Source organism: Oncorhynchus keta, chromosome 14, assembly GCF_023373465.1.
Source record: "Oncorhynchus keta strain PuntledgeMale-10-30-2019 chromosome 14, Oket_V2, whole genome shotgun sequence".
NCBI lineage: Eukaryota > Metazoa > Chordata > Actinopteri > Salmoniformes > Salmonidae > Oncorhynchus > Oncorhynchus keta.
Window position 1 is genome coordinate 37,296,502 of NC_068434.1, and position 13,356 is coordinate 37,309,857.

The 13,356-nt window shown below is 40.3% G+C and overlaps 1 long non-coding RNA gene across 1 annotated transcript in view; it reads right to left on the bottom strand.

Moving 5' to 3' along the window:
• The window catches only part of LOC118394246 (uncharacterized), a 69,631-nt gene that overhangs the window by 36,013 nt on the left and 20,262 nt on the right, over positions 1–13,356 (bottom strand). The window lies entirely within an intron of this gene.

Here is a 13,356-nt window from a genome sequence, read left to right on the forward strand (position 1 = left end):
TTCGATTAAATCGGTCCATATATAGCCTAGATATCGATCTATGAACACTGTGTGAACAACCTAAAAAAATTGTGTTTTCTAACGTAACGTCATTTTTTTAAATTAAAAAAGTTGACGATAAACTTTCACAAAACACTTCGAAATACTTTTGTAATGCAACTTTAGGTATTAGTACACGTTAATAAGCGATAAAATTGATCACGAGAGGCGATGTCAATTCTATAAGTGTCCGTCTGGAAATGCTGTCCGGATAAATCTCAACCAAAATATCCGGTCGGATACCTGAAGAAATGGCTTGTCTCTTCTTTGTTTGACCAAGAAACAAATCGTAGGCAAATGACAAGACTGTTGACATCGTGTGGAAGCTGTAGGTATTGCAACCTCGACCTCATTTAATCCGGTTCACCTTTAACAATCTTGGAAGTGGCGCATGGATATTTTTTTCCATTTTCAGTGATCAGATTTTCCTGCACTTTTCGATGAAACGCACGTTCTGTTATAGTCACAGCCGTGATTTAACCAGTTTTAGAAACGTCTGAGTGTTTTATATACACACATACTAATCATACGCATATACTATATTCCTGGCATGAATAGCAGGGCGCTGAAATGTTGCGTGATTTTTAACAAAAAGCTGCAAATTTTCACAGCTTCCCTAAGAGGTTTTAATGCTGCAGAAATATTTTGGTACCCTTCCCCAGATCTGTGCTTTGACATGCACTTTCAACTGTGGGACCTTACATAGGCAGGTGTGTGCCTTTCCAAATCAAGTGCAATTAATTGAATTTACCACAAGTGGACTCCAATGAAGTTGTAGAAACATCTCAAGGATGATCAATGGAAACATGATGCACCTGAGCACAATTGAGTCTCAAAGGGTCTGAAACTAATGTAATTAAAGTATTTCAGTTTTTATTTTGTGCAAATTTTTAAATCCATTTTAGAATAATGCTGTAATGTGTTATGCTACTAATGAGAATTGTTTTTATGATTTGACTTTGTAATTATTCATTTGATTTGATACAATTCTGTTTCCTTTGTTATGCAGCACAGAAAACTATCCAGTAAATGTTAAAATAATTCCTGCCTCAGTCTCCTCCATTCCTCTCAGTCACTTGACCCATGACCACCTGTACACCTTCACTATTGTCAGTCTTCCTGCCTGTATGGCTACACACAGATTTCATTAATCTTTCAGATCTAAAGATCGACAACCTTTTTATCCGTTTGACACTGGTGAACTTTTTTTTTGGCTAACTTTCTTTATTGCAACAAATTAGGATAGAAACTGTGTTTTAGAATAAATGAGGATTGACAAATCATTTTGAAGGTAGGCCAGGAACTTGATGTCAACACATAGACCACCCGACTATGAAACTCTACTCCACATTTCATTCTAAAAGTATACTTGCCTGCTAAATCTATTTTTCAACTATGAAATGTATGTTTCTTTGCAGGATCTTTGTCCTGACTTTCGAGAATGGCTAAATTGCTTCAAATTGCTTTTCTAGTTGGCTGGACGCAAGTTTCACCATCCAATTATTTCAGATGTACAGGAGTGCAGATTTTAATATGAGTTCCACATTTTTTGTGGCTAACATTTGCTAGGTGGCTAATTTCAGCTAGGTTAGAGGTTAAGGTTAGGAGTTATGTTAAAGTGTTAGGGGAAGGGTTAAGGTTAGGGGGAAGGGTTAGCTAGCATGCTAAGTAGTTGCAGAGTAGCTAAAAAGTGCTAACTCAGCTAGCACAGGGGATCTGGGCCAATTCAGGCTGAGAGTCGGGCACTTGGCTGAGAGTCAGACATGGCCGATGTCATGTGTCCGATTCCGGTGTGAGTTATCTGGCCCAAATGTATTACTTGGGGCTTGGACTGATTCCGGTGATAGTTGTCTGGCCCAAATGCCACTATCTGACAGATAATTACACGGGCTGCTTCATATACTTAACATTTTATTATTTATTTTTCCATATTTTATAATTGTTACTTTGATCAAAAAATACAATTAACATTTTAATGAAATTCTTTAAGAGTCCTGTGTAGTATTTTAGTATTTTGATACTTTGTGCAAGGCAATTGCTAAGCATGAAAAACTTTCTGGATGGATGAACTGCGTTGCTAAAGCTGCTGGTTTGAGACCAGTGCCGGCCACGACTGGGAGACCCATGAGGCGATGCACAATTGGCCCAGCGTCGTCCGAGTTAGGGGAGGGTTTGGCTTGCCGGGATTCCCCTGTCTCATCGCGCTGTAGTGACTGTGTGGAGCATGCATGCTGACACGGTCACCAGGTGTATGGTGTTTCCTCTGACACAAAATGTGTTTTTGTGGCTGGGTATAATTTGTTTGTATAAAATGTATGTTAGTAATATTTGAAATGGCTAAATAGGGTAATTTCGTATAGAAAAATGTACATTTTCATCGGGCCGATTCTGGTGGGATTCTGGCAAGAGGCCGGCAAAGTAGACGGAAACGGCCTGATGTACTTGCGAAGATTCTGGGCAGTCACTGATTTTGATTCCGGGCCGAGTCCGACACCCGATTCCGGGCTGATTCAATCAGTTCCTGCCCCCTGGCAGAGGGCCGCTTCTGGGTCGATTCCTCATTGATAGCTGGGAAGTAGTTGCAAAGTAGCTAAAATGCAAACATTGTTGGTGATAAGATTCGAAAAAGCAACCTTTGCCCACGCGTCTGCCCGGACCAACCACCCTTCTATAATTATTGCTTTAAGTAACATTTTGTCTTATGTAACAATATCAAACATAACATACTGTATCATAGTACTTGTGTCTTGAATTTACAATGGTATGTATAATCTATGAGACCAGGCTGACCAGATAGGTGGGAGGGTGTTGCCAATTTATAATGTGCTATTTGCCTAAATGGGTAATGGTAACACACATTTTATAATGTGTGCATAATTACGTCCATCTGTTTTTATCGACACAAGACAGTTAAATGGAAATGCACGTAGCAGTCAATTGTCTTATCGATTATCAATGTGAACTACAGTATCTAAATGTTGACAAAAAAAAAATCACTTGACAAGTTCATGGAAATATAGCTCAGGTGGTATGTGATGCACAACAGACGCTGCTGAATGTGGAGGCCAGGTGGAATGCACAACTCGTTCATTCTGCAGAACAACAATGTTGGCCTGTACGCAGTGGTGTGTATTCACAAATGCCAAGAAAAGCCAGGCTTCTCCCAAGAATTTACCAACAAATATACATACTAAATTATTTATCTTTCTGTGTTTCATACATTTCCTTCAATTCACAAGAGGCTGAATGGATCTCATCGGAGACATCATCCAAGCGAACGAAACTGTGCCCCTCTGTCTCAGTATGTGTAGGTATCTATCTGATGCTGCCTGGTCAAAAAGAGTATGACATTGTTGCCGCCCGCATCATTAAATGCAACGGAAGCCAGCAAGCATTTGGCCTCCCTTGATTAAAAAAATAATTTAAAAAATAATAGCCAATCAGCGTTGAGCTCAGCTGTGAATGTTCCTGGCGCACCAAAAAAAAAGTGTCAAGGAATTGAATTTGGCATCAGACCAATGACATCCTACTCCACACTCATAATAATGGCTGGAAAGGAGTACAATAGATGGAATAGAGAGAAATGAAACACATGAAAACCATGTTTTTGATATTCATTCCATTTACTCCATTCCATCCATTATTATGAGCCGTTCTCCCCTCAGCAGCTGTCATTGTTTAAATTAGCCATTGATGGAGACAGGGATTTGGACTTGTGGTTTTACTTAATTCCCCGTACTGGCCGATGATTATGACGGTGATTCTGATCCAACCATAAATTCATACATTGTGCCCCTGGCCTGAGAGGATGGAAGTTAAACATGTAGCTAGATGTAGTAGGCTCAGGTTAACTAGCTGGCCTGGTGCATTGTTGCCCATGAAAGAGTTAGGCATCGACCAAGCATTTTAGCAATGTAGCCTGGGAAAACAAAAACTAAAAGTGTGTACTGTATGACAGACACAGGACAGTGGTTGGACCTTAATTAGAGAGGACGGGCTCATTGTAATGGCTGGAGTAGAATAGGTGGAATGGCACCAAATACATCAAACACATCGTTTCCATGTGTTTGATGATATTCCATTTGCTCTGTTCCAGCCATTATTATGACCCATCAGCAGCCTCCACTGATTATAGAGTGATAGACCGTTTAGGCAACAATGAAAAGGATGGCATTTGCTTTTCTCTACAAGTAGGGTGAGTCAACATGTTTTTTCGACTTGCATGCACACACGCACGCACGCACCCACACACACACAAATCAGTACCATGTACAGCCACATCATATTTAGCTTACATTGATTGGACGAAATCGTTTTTTTTAGTTGTCACTGTATTTGACTAAGCATAGGCAATTAGATGATGTTGAAGTTGAAATGGTGCTGGAATAGTGGAGGCAGGTCCTGTTTTCTTTATATCTCGCGGTAACTCTGTTCTTTATCAATAGTTTTTTAGTATCATGAAAATGTCTGAATCATTACCATTCTTGGCCATGCTGTTGGCATTGGTGGGAAAAGTACCCAACTATCATACTTGAGTAAAGATACCTTAATAGAAAATGACTCAAGTAAAAGTAAAGTCACCTAGTAAAACACTACTGTAGTAAAAGTATACAAATATTTGGTTTAAAATATTCTTAAATCTCAAAAGTAGAAGTATAAATCATTTAAAATTCCTTATATTAAGCAAACCAGGTGGCACCATTTTCTTGTTTTTTTTAATTTACGGAAAGCCATGGGCACACTCCAACATTCACACATCATTTACAAATTAAGCATGTGTGTTTAGTGAGTCCACCAGATAAGAGGCAGTAGGGATGGCCAGGGATGTTCGGTTGATAAGCATGTGAATTTGAATATGTTTCTGTCCTGCTAAGCATTCAAAATGTAACGAGTACTTTTGGGTGTCAAGGAAAATGTATGGAGTAAAAAGTATAATCTTTTTTAAAACTTCTATAGCTGGGGGGGAAAGTATAGAGTAGCTTGGATGAATAAGGTGTGTATAACTTATACTCATCATAAATGTAAATGATAATACTTCTGTTGAATCGATGTGGCTATGCAAAATCACTGGATGTTTTTGGAACTAGTGAACGTAATGCGTCCATGTAAACTCAGATTTTGATATAAATATGAACTTTATCAAACAAAACATACATGTATTGTGTAACATGAAGTCCTATGAGTGTCATCTGATGAAGATCATCATTTCATTTTATCTCTATTTGTGCTTTTTGTGACTTCTATCTTTGGCTGGAAAAATGGCTGTGTTTATTGTGGTTTGGTGGTGACCTAACATAGTCGTTTGTGGTGCCTTTGCTGTAAAGCATATTTGAAAATGGACACTGTGGTGGAATTAACAACAAAATTACATTTAAAATGGTATAAGATACATGTATGTTTGAGGAATTTTAATTCTGAGATTTCTGTTGTTTTGAATTTCGCGCCCTGCACTTTCACTGGCTGTTGTCATATAATCCCGTTAACGGGATTTCAGTTTAAGGAATGTAGTGAAGTAAAAGGAAAAGTAGCCAAAAATATAAATAGTAAAGTACCGGTACCAACCAACATGACTTAAGTAGTACTTTAAAGTATTTTTACTCATTAAGTACTTCGCACCACTGGCTGTTGGTCATGTAAGTGTTAGTTACATTCTGCATGTTTTGTGGACTTCACCGGACAGATGTTTTTCTCCGGTTTTGTAATGAAACAAATGTGTGGTTGAATTTATTTTGACTGTACTCAACCTCTGACAGTAGAACCTCTATTTTATGCCATCACGTAACTATAAAGCTCCACTACACATGCAATTCTAATTGCCTACTGTTAGCTAAAGCATGCCTTAATTGCTTTGTCCTGCTTTTGTTTTTTTGGATGCAAGTTTCACCATCCAATCATTTCAGATCTACACGACTGCAGATTTCACCAGGGCAAGGATCGTGGCTATACCTTGGCACCAGAGGAGGCTGGTGGGAGGGGCTATTGGAGGACTGGCTCATTGTAAAGGCTGGAATGGATTTAAATGTTCGACTCCATTCCATTAATTCCATTCCGGTGATTACAATGAGCCTGTCCTCCTATAGCTCACCTCACCAGTCTCCTCTGGTTGTCACATGATAATTAGCCTCAAGTCAAGTTGTATTGGTCACATACACATATTTAGCAGATGTTATTGTGGTGTAGCGAAATGCTTGTGTAGCCTATTAGAATATGGCACATATTTGTAAAATCTTGCATTCTATGCATCAGATGGTTTATTCATGACAAAATAATTTGATCTTGCCAATTATTTTAAAGATTACTTCATTGATTACTTCAATTATTTTAATGATTACAAAGTGGGCGAACTTAGGCAAGGAAATGCCAACAACAAATAGTGAGCCATCATATTCATGGGTTAAAAAAAAAGTATGAAAGAAAAGCATTGTAATTTTGTAAAGTTAGTGTGAGATGTTGGAAAATGATTGTTATTGAGCAATAATGATAAACCTCCTGGCATTGACAACTTACATACATGGAAAGATACGGAGGATGGTAGCTAACTTTACAGCCACTCCTATCTGTCATATTTTTAATCTGAGCCTAGAGGAAAGTGTTTGTCCTTAGGCCTGGAGGGAAGCTAAAGTCATTCCGCTCCTGAAGAGTGATAAAGCGACTTTACTGGTTCTGACAGAAGACCTATCAGCTTGCTGCCAGCTCAACAAACTGTTGGAAAAAATTGTTTGACCAAATACGATACTATTTCTCTGTAAACTAATTAACAGACTTTCAGCATGCTTATAGAGAAGGGGACTCAACATATACTGCATTGACACAAATGACTGATGATTGGTTGACCTTGATAATAAGATTGTGGGAGCTGTACTGTTAGATTTCAGTGCAGGCTTTGATATTATTAACCTTAACCGGATGTTGAAAATACTTGCACCACCGTTCAAAAGTTTGGGTCCCTTAGAAATGTCCTTGTTTTTGAAAGAAAAGCTCATTTTTTTTGTCCGTTAAGATAACATTAAATTGATCAGAAATACAGTCTAGACATTGTTAATGTTGTAAATGACTATTATAGCTGGAAATGGCTGTTTTTTAATGGAATATCTACATAGGCGAACAGAGGCACAATATCAGCAACCATCACTCCTGTGTTCCAATGGCACGTCGTGTTAGCCTTTTAAAATTATAAACTTGGATTAGATAATTGATCATTAGAAAAATCTTATGCAATCATGTTAGCACATGTCCCAAAAAACAAAGAGATGAGGTTTGATCTGAAAATTAATCTTGATGGTTATACAGTCGTCTCAAATAAAACTGTGAAGGACCTCTTCATTACTCTGGACCCTGATCTCTCTTTTGATGAACATATAAATAATATTTCAAGGGCAGTTTGATTTGAGTTGCAGACCTGTTTCCCCCTCTACAACCACTGTGATGAAAATCTGACCCCGCTGGTCATCTGCAGTTGAAGACGGAAGATTACATATACCTTAGCCGAATACATTTAAACTCAGTTTTTCACAATTCCTGACATTTAATCTTAGTACAAATTCCCTGACTTAGGCCAGTTAGGATCACTACTTTTTTTTAAGAATGTGAAATGTCAGAATAATAGTAGAGAAATTGATATTTTTCAGCTTTTATTTCTTTCATCACATTCCCAGTGGGTTAGAAGTTTACATACACTCAATTAGTATTTGGTAGAATTGCCTTTAAATTGTTTAACTTGGGTCAAATGTTTTGGGTAGCCTTCCACAAGCTTATATCCACATAATTTTCCTACCTCATGATACCATCTATTTTGTGAAGTGCACCAGTCCCTCCTGCAGCAAAGTACCCTCACAACATGATGCTGCCACCCCCGTGCTTCACGGTTGGGGTGGTGTTCTTCGGCTTGCAAGCCTCCCCCTTTTTCCTCCAATCATGACAATGGTCATTATGGCCAAACAGTTCTATTTTTCTTTCATCAGACCAGAGGACATTTCTCCAAAAAGTAAGATCTTTGTCCACATGTGCAGTTGCAAACCGTAGTCTGACATTTTTATGGCGGTTTTGGAGCAGTGGCTTCTTCCTTGCTGAGAGGGCCTTTCAGGTTATGTCGATATAGGACTTGTTTTACTGTGAATATAGATACTTTTGTACCCGTTTCCTCCAGCATCTTCACAATGTCCTTTGCTGTTGTTCTGGGATTTATTCACACTTTTCGCACCAAAGTACATTCATCTCCAGGAGACAGAACACATCTCCTTCCTCAGCGGTATGACGGCTGCATGATCCCATGGTGTTTAGACTTGCATACTATTGTTTGTACAGATGAACGTGGTACCTTCAGGCGTTTGGAAATTGCTCCCAAAGATGAACCGGACATGTGGAGGTCTACAATTTATTTTCTGAGGTCTTGGCTGATTTCTTTAAATTTTTTACAATGATGTCAAGCAAATATGCACTGAGTTTTAAGGTAGGCTTTGAAATACATCGACAGGTACACCTTTAATTGACTCAAAGTATGTCAATTAGCCTATCGGAAGCTTCTAAAGCCATGACATAATTTTCGGGAATTTTCCAAGCTGTTTAAAAGCACAGTCAACTTAATGTATGTAAACTTCTGACCCACTGGAACTGTGATACAGCAAATTATAAGTGAAGTAATCTGTCTGTAAACAATTGTCGGAAAAATTACATGTGTCATGCACAAAGTAGATGTCCTAACTGACTTGCCAAAACTATAGTTTGTTAACAAGACATTTCTGGAGTGGTTGTAAACTAGTTTTAATGACTCCTACCTAAGTGGATGTAAACTTCCAACTTCAACTGTATGAACATCTTGAAGACCGATCTGGTCTTAATGGCCATGTACTCTCATAATCTCCACCCGGCACAACCAGAAGAGGACTGGCCACCCCTCAGAGCCTGGTTCCTTTCTGAGTTTCGTCCCAGGTTCCTGCCTTTCTTGGGAGATTTTACAAGCCACTGTGCTTCTACATCTGCATTGCTTGCTGTTTGGAGTTTTGGCTGAGTTTCTGTATATGCACTTTGTGACATCTGCTGATTCAAAAAGGGCATTATGAATACATTTGATTTGATTGAACTATAACCAGTCACTAACATTACTACTGAAGTCCCTATCGCTACTATAATTTATTTCACAACTATAAATACTTTATGACAAGATACATAGCAAGCAAACACATTTTCAGAAAATGTACTTTTCTAGTTGATTGTAGACTCCCCTTTGGCTGGTCTCCTTGGAGACAGGAGTTTGCCCAGGTTTGCCACACCCAGGCCTCGTTTAACTTAACAAGATACCACTCTACTGAAAAGGGAGCTTTCAGCTCCAGTCTGGGCCTGTTACATTTATTCTAAGTGCAGAAGAAAGTCGGGGAGGATGGCAGGAAGAGACAGAAGAGAGGAGGCTATTTTTACAAGCCCAAGGGTGGGACACAGCCAGTTGAATAAGACTATAAATGTGATAGGAAAGCATCCAACAAGAAAGTGTGATTATTGCCAGGAAACAGAGACAGTGGCGCATGTACTGAGTGTGGGCAGTACGAGAGGGAAAGAGATTGGCTGAGATCCAGTATGAGGGAGAAGGTGATACAGGGCATGAGTTTAAATCATACTGAGTAGAACGTCATCAGATAGTCTCAAATATTTTATCTTTCTTAAGAGAAACGTGGCTGGTCGGTAGGATTTAGTTTCTTCATGTCTCTGGCCCACACTCCTATACAGTAGATAGCTGTAATGCACCATTACGTTGGATGCCCACCGCCGATAAACCCCAGCGAAAAAGTCTGGGTCTGCTGGTGGAAAGGAAATGCCACCACCGCTACTGCCGATACACCCAGCCATCGTTGATAACCAGAGCCAGAGGGGGACTAGAGTCGACAACACTCTACCACACAGATAAGGGACGACCCCCTAAACGTGTGGGTGAGGTCAAAAGAGTAAAGTCATCATTGCCACTAACATAATTGAACTTTTAGAGGTGGTAATGGAACAGTGCATGGGGTCATTGACTTATTCTATCCTCAGATACTGTTTGAGAAGCTGTGCAAATCTCTTTCTATTGAAATCCTGAGCCTGGCTGAGTCATTACGCTTAAAAACCTCAATCTTCCCACTCTCCTTTCTTTCCTATCACTGTGATTTGGTTTTTGCTTGCCATTGGTAACTTATTCAGAGAAATTATTTCAGAACTCTGGAGATGCATTTGATATTCAGGGGACTAAACTGAATTGAGGTTTAGGACTGACGGTGAGGGTTATGGTGAATAGATCTACTGTGGTATCTAGTCTTCTACAGATGCACAATCGAGAGCATCCTGGCGGGCTGTATCACAGCCTGGTATGGCAACTGCTCCGCCCACAACCGTAAGGCTCTCCAGAGGGTAGTGAGGTCTGCACAACGCATCACCGGGGGCAAACTACCTGCCCTCCAGGACACGTACACCACCCGATGTTACAGGAAGGCCATAAAGATCATCAAGGACAACAACCATCCGAGCCACTGCCTGTTCACCCCGCTATCATCCAGAAGGCGAGGTCAGTACAGGTGCATCAAAGCTGGGACCGAGAGACTGAAAAACAGCTTCTATCTCAAGGCCATCAGACTGTTAAACAGCCACCACTAACATTGAGTGGCTGCTGCCAACACACTGACACTGACTCAACTCCAGCCACTTTAATAATGGGAATTGATGGGAAATGTAAAATATATCACTAGCCACTTTAAACAATGCTACCGTATATAATGTTACATACCCTACATTATTCATCCCATATGCATACGTATATACTGTACTCTATATCATCTACTGCATCCTTATGTAATACATGTATCACTAGCCACTTTAACTATGCCACCTTGTTTACATACTCATCTAATATGTATATACTGTACTCGATACCATCTACTGTATCTTGCCTATGCTGCTCTGTACCATCACTCATTCATATATCTTTATGTACATATTGTTTATCCCCTTACACTGTGTATAAGACAGTAGTTCTGGAATTGTTAGTTAGATTACTTGTTAGTTATTACTGCATTGTCGGAACTAGAAGCACAAGCATTTCGCTACACTCGCATTAACATCTGCTAACCATGTGTATGTGACAAATAAAATTAGATTCGATTTGATTATTGCCTGTTATTTGTCATTTCCCTTTAGACAAACCATACTTACCTGTTACCTATTCTACATAACCAACCACATAACCAAATCACTACTCAAGACATAAAAACCTATTCAACCCATCTGAATAACATAAATCAAATCAAATGTATTTATATAGCCCTTTGTACATCAGCTGATATCTCAAAGTGCTGTACAGAAACCCAGCCTAAAACCCCAAACAGCAAGCAATGCAGGTGTAGAAGCACAGTGGCTAGGAAAAACTCCCTAGAAAGGCCAAAACCTAGGAAGAAACCTAGAGAGGAACCAGGCTATGTAGGGTGGCCAGGAGATTATAACAGAACATGGCCAAGATGTTCAAATGTTCATAAATGACCAGCATGGTCCAATAATAATAAGGCAGAACAGTTGAAACTGGAGCAGCAGCACGGCCAGGTGGACTGGGGACAGCGAGGAGTCATCGTGTCAGGTAGTCCTGAGGCATGGTCCAAGGACTCAGGTCCTCCGAGAGAGAGAAAGAAAGAAAGAGAGAAAGAGAGAATTAGAGAGAGCACACTTAGATTCACAAAGGACACCAAATAGGACAGGAGAAGTACTCCAGATATAACAAACTGACCCTAGCCCCCCGACACAAACAACTGCAGCATAAATACTGGAGGCTGAGACAGGAGGGGTCAGGAGACACTGTGGCCCCATCCGAGGACACCCCCGGACAGGGCCAAACAGAAAGGATATAACCCCACCCACTTTGCCAAAGCACAGCCCCCACACCACTAGAGGGATATCTTCAACCACCACCACCACCCCTCCTAGGGACGGTATGAAAGAGCCCCAGTAAGCCAGTGACTCAGCCCCTGTAATAGGGTTAGAGGCAGAGAATCCCAGTGGAAAGAGGGGAACCGGCCAGGCAGAGACAGCAAAGAGCGGTTCGTTGCTCCAGAGCCTTTCCGTTCACCTTCCCACTCCTGGGCCAGACTACACTCTATCATATGACCCACTGAAGAGATGAGTCTTCAGTAAAGACTTAAAGGTCGAGACAGAGTTTGCGTCTCTTACATGGGTAGGCAGACCATTCCATAAAAATGGAGCTCTATAGGAGAAAGCCCTGCCTCCAGCTGTTTGCTTAGAAATTCTAGGGACAATTAGGAGGCCTGCGTCTTGTGACCGTAGCGTACGTGTAGGTATGTATGGCAGGACCAAATCAGAGAGATGGGTAGGAGCAAGCCCATGTAATGCTTTGTAAGTTAGCAGTAAAACCTTGAAATCAGCCCTTCCTTGACAGGAAGCCAGTGTAGGGAGGTGAGCACTGGAGTAATATGATCAATTATTTTGGTTCTAGTCAGGATTCCAGCAGCCGTATTTAGCACTAACTGAAGTTTATTTAGTGCTTTATCCGGGTAGCCGGAAAGTAGTGCTTTGCAGTAGTCTAACCTAGAAGTGACAAAAGCATGGATTCATTTTTCTGCATCATTTTTGGACAGAAAGTTTCAGATTTTTGCAATTTTACATAGATGGAAAAAAGCTGTCCTTGAAATGGTCTTGATATGTTCTTCAAAGAGAGATCAGGGTCCAGAGTAACGCCAAGGTCCTTCACAGTTTTATTTGAGACGACTGTACAACCATTAAGATTAATTGTCAGAGTCAACAGAAGATCTCTTTTTTTCTTGGGACCTAGAACAATCATCTCTGTTTTGTCCGAGTTTAAAAGTAGAACGTTTGCAGCCATCCACTTCCTTATGTCTGAAACACAGGCTTCTAGCGAGGGCAATTGGGGCTTCACCATGTTTCATTGAAATGTACAGCTGTGTGTCATCCGCATAGCAGTGAAAGTTAGCATTATGTTTTCAATTGACATCCTCAAGAGGTAAAATATATTTTGAAAACATTAGTGGTCCTAAAACGGGACCATGAGGAACACCGAAATTTACAGTTGATTTGTCAGAGGACAAACCATTCAGAGAGACAAACTGATATCTTTCCGACAGATAAGATCTAAACCAGGCCAGAACTTGTCCGTGTAGACCAATTTGGGTTTCCAATCTCTCCAAAAGAATGTGGTGATCGATGGTATCAAAAGCAGCACTAAGGTCTAGGAGCACGAGGACAGATGCAGAGCCTCGGTCTGATGCCATTAAAAGGTAATTTACCACCTTCACAAGTGCAGTCTCCGTGCTATGATGGGGTCTAAAACCA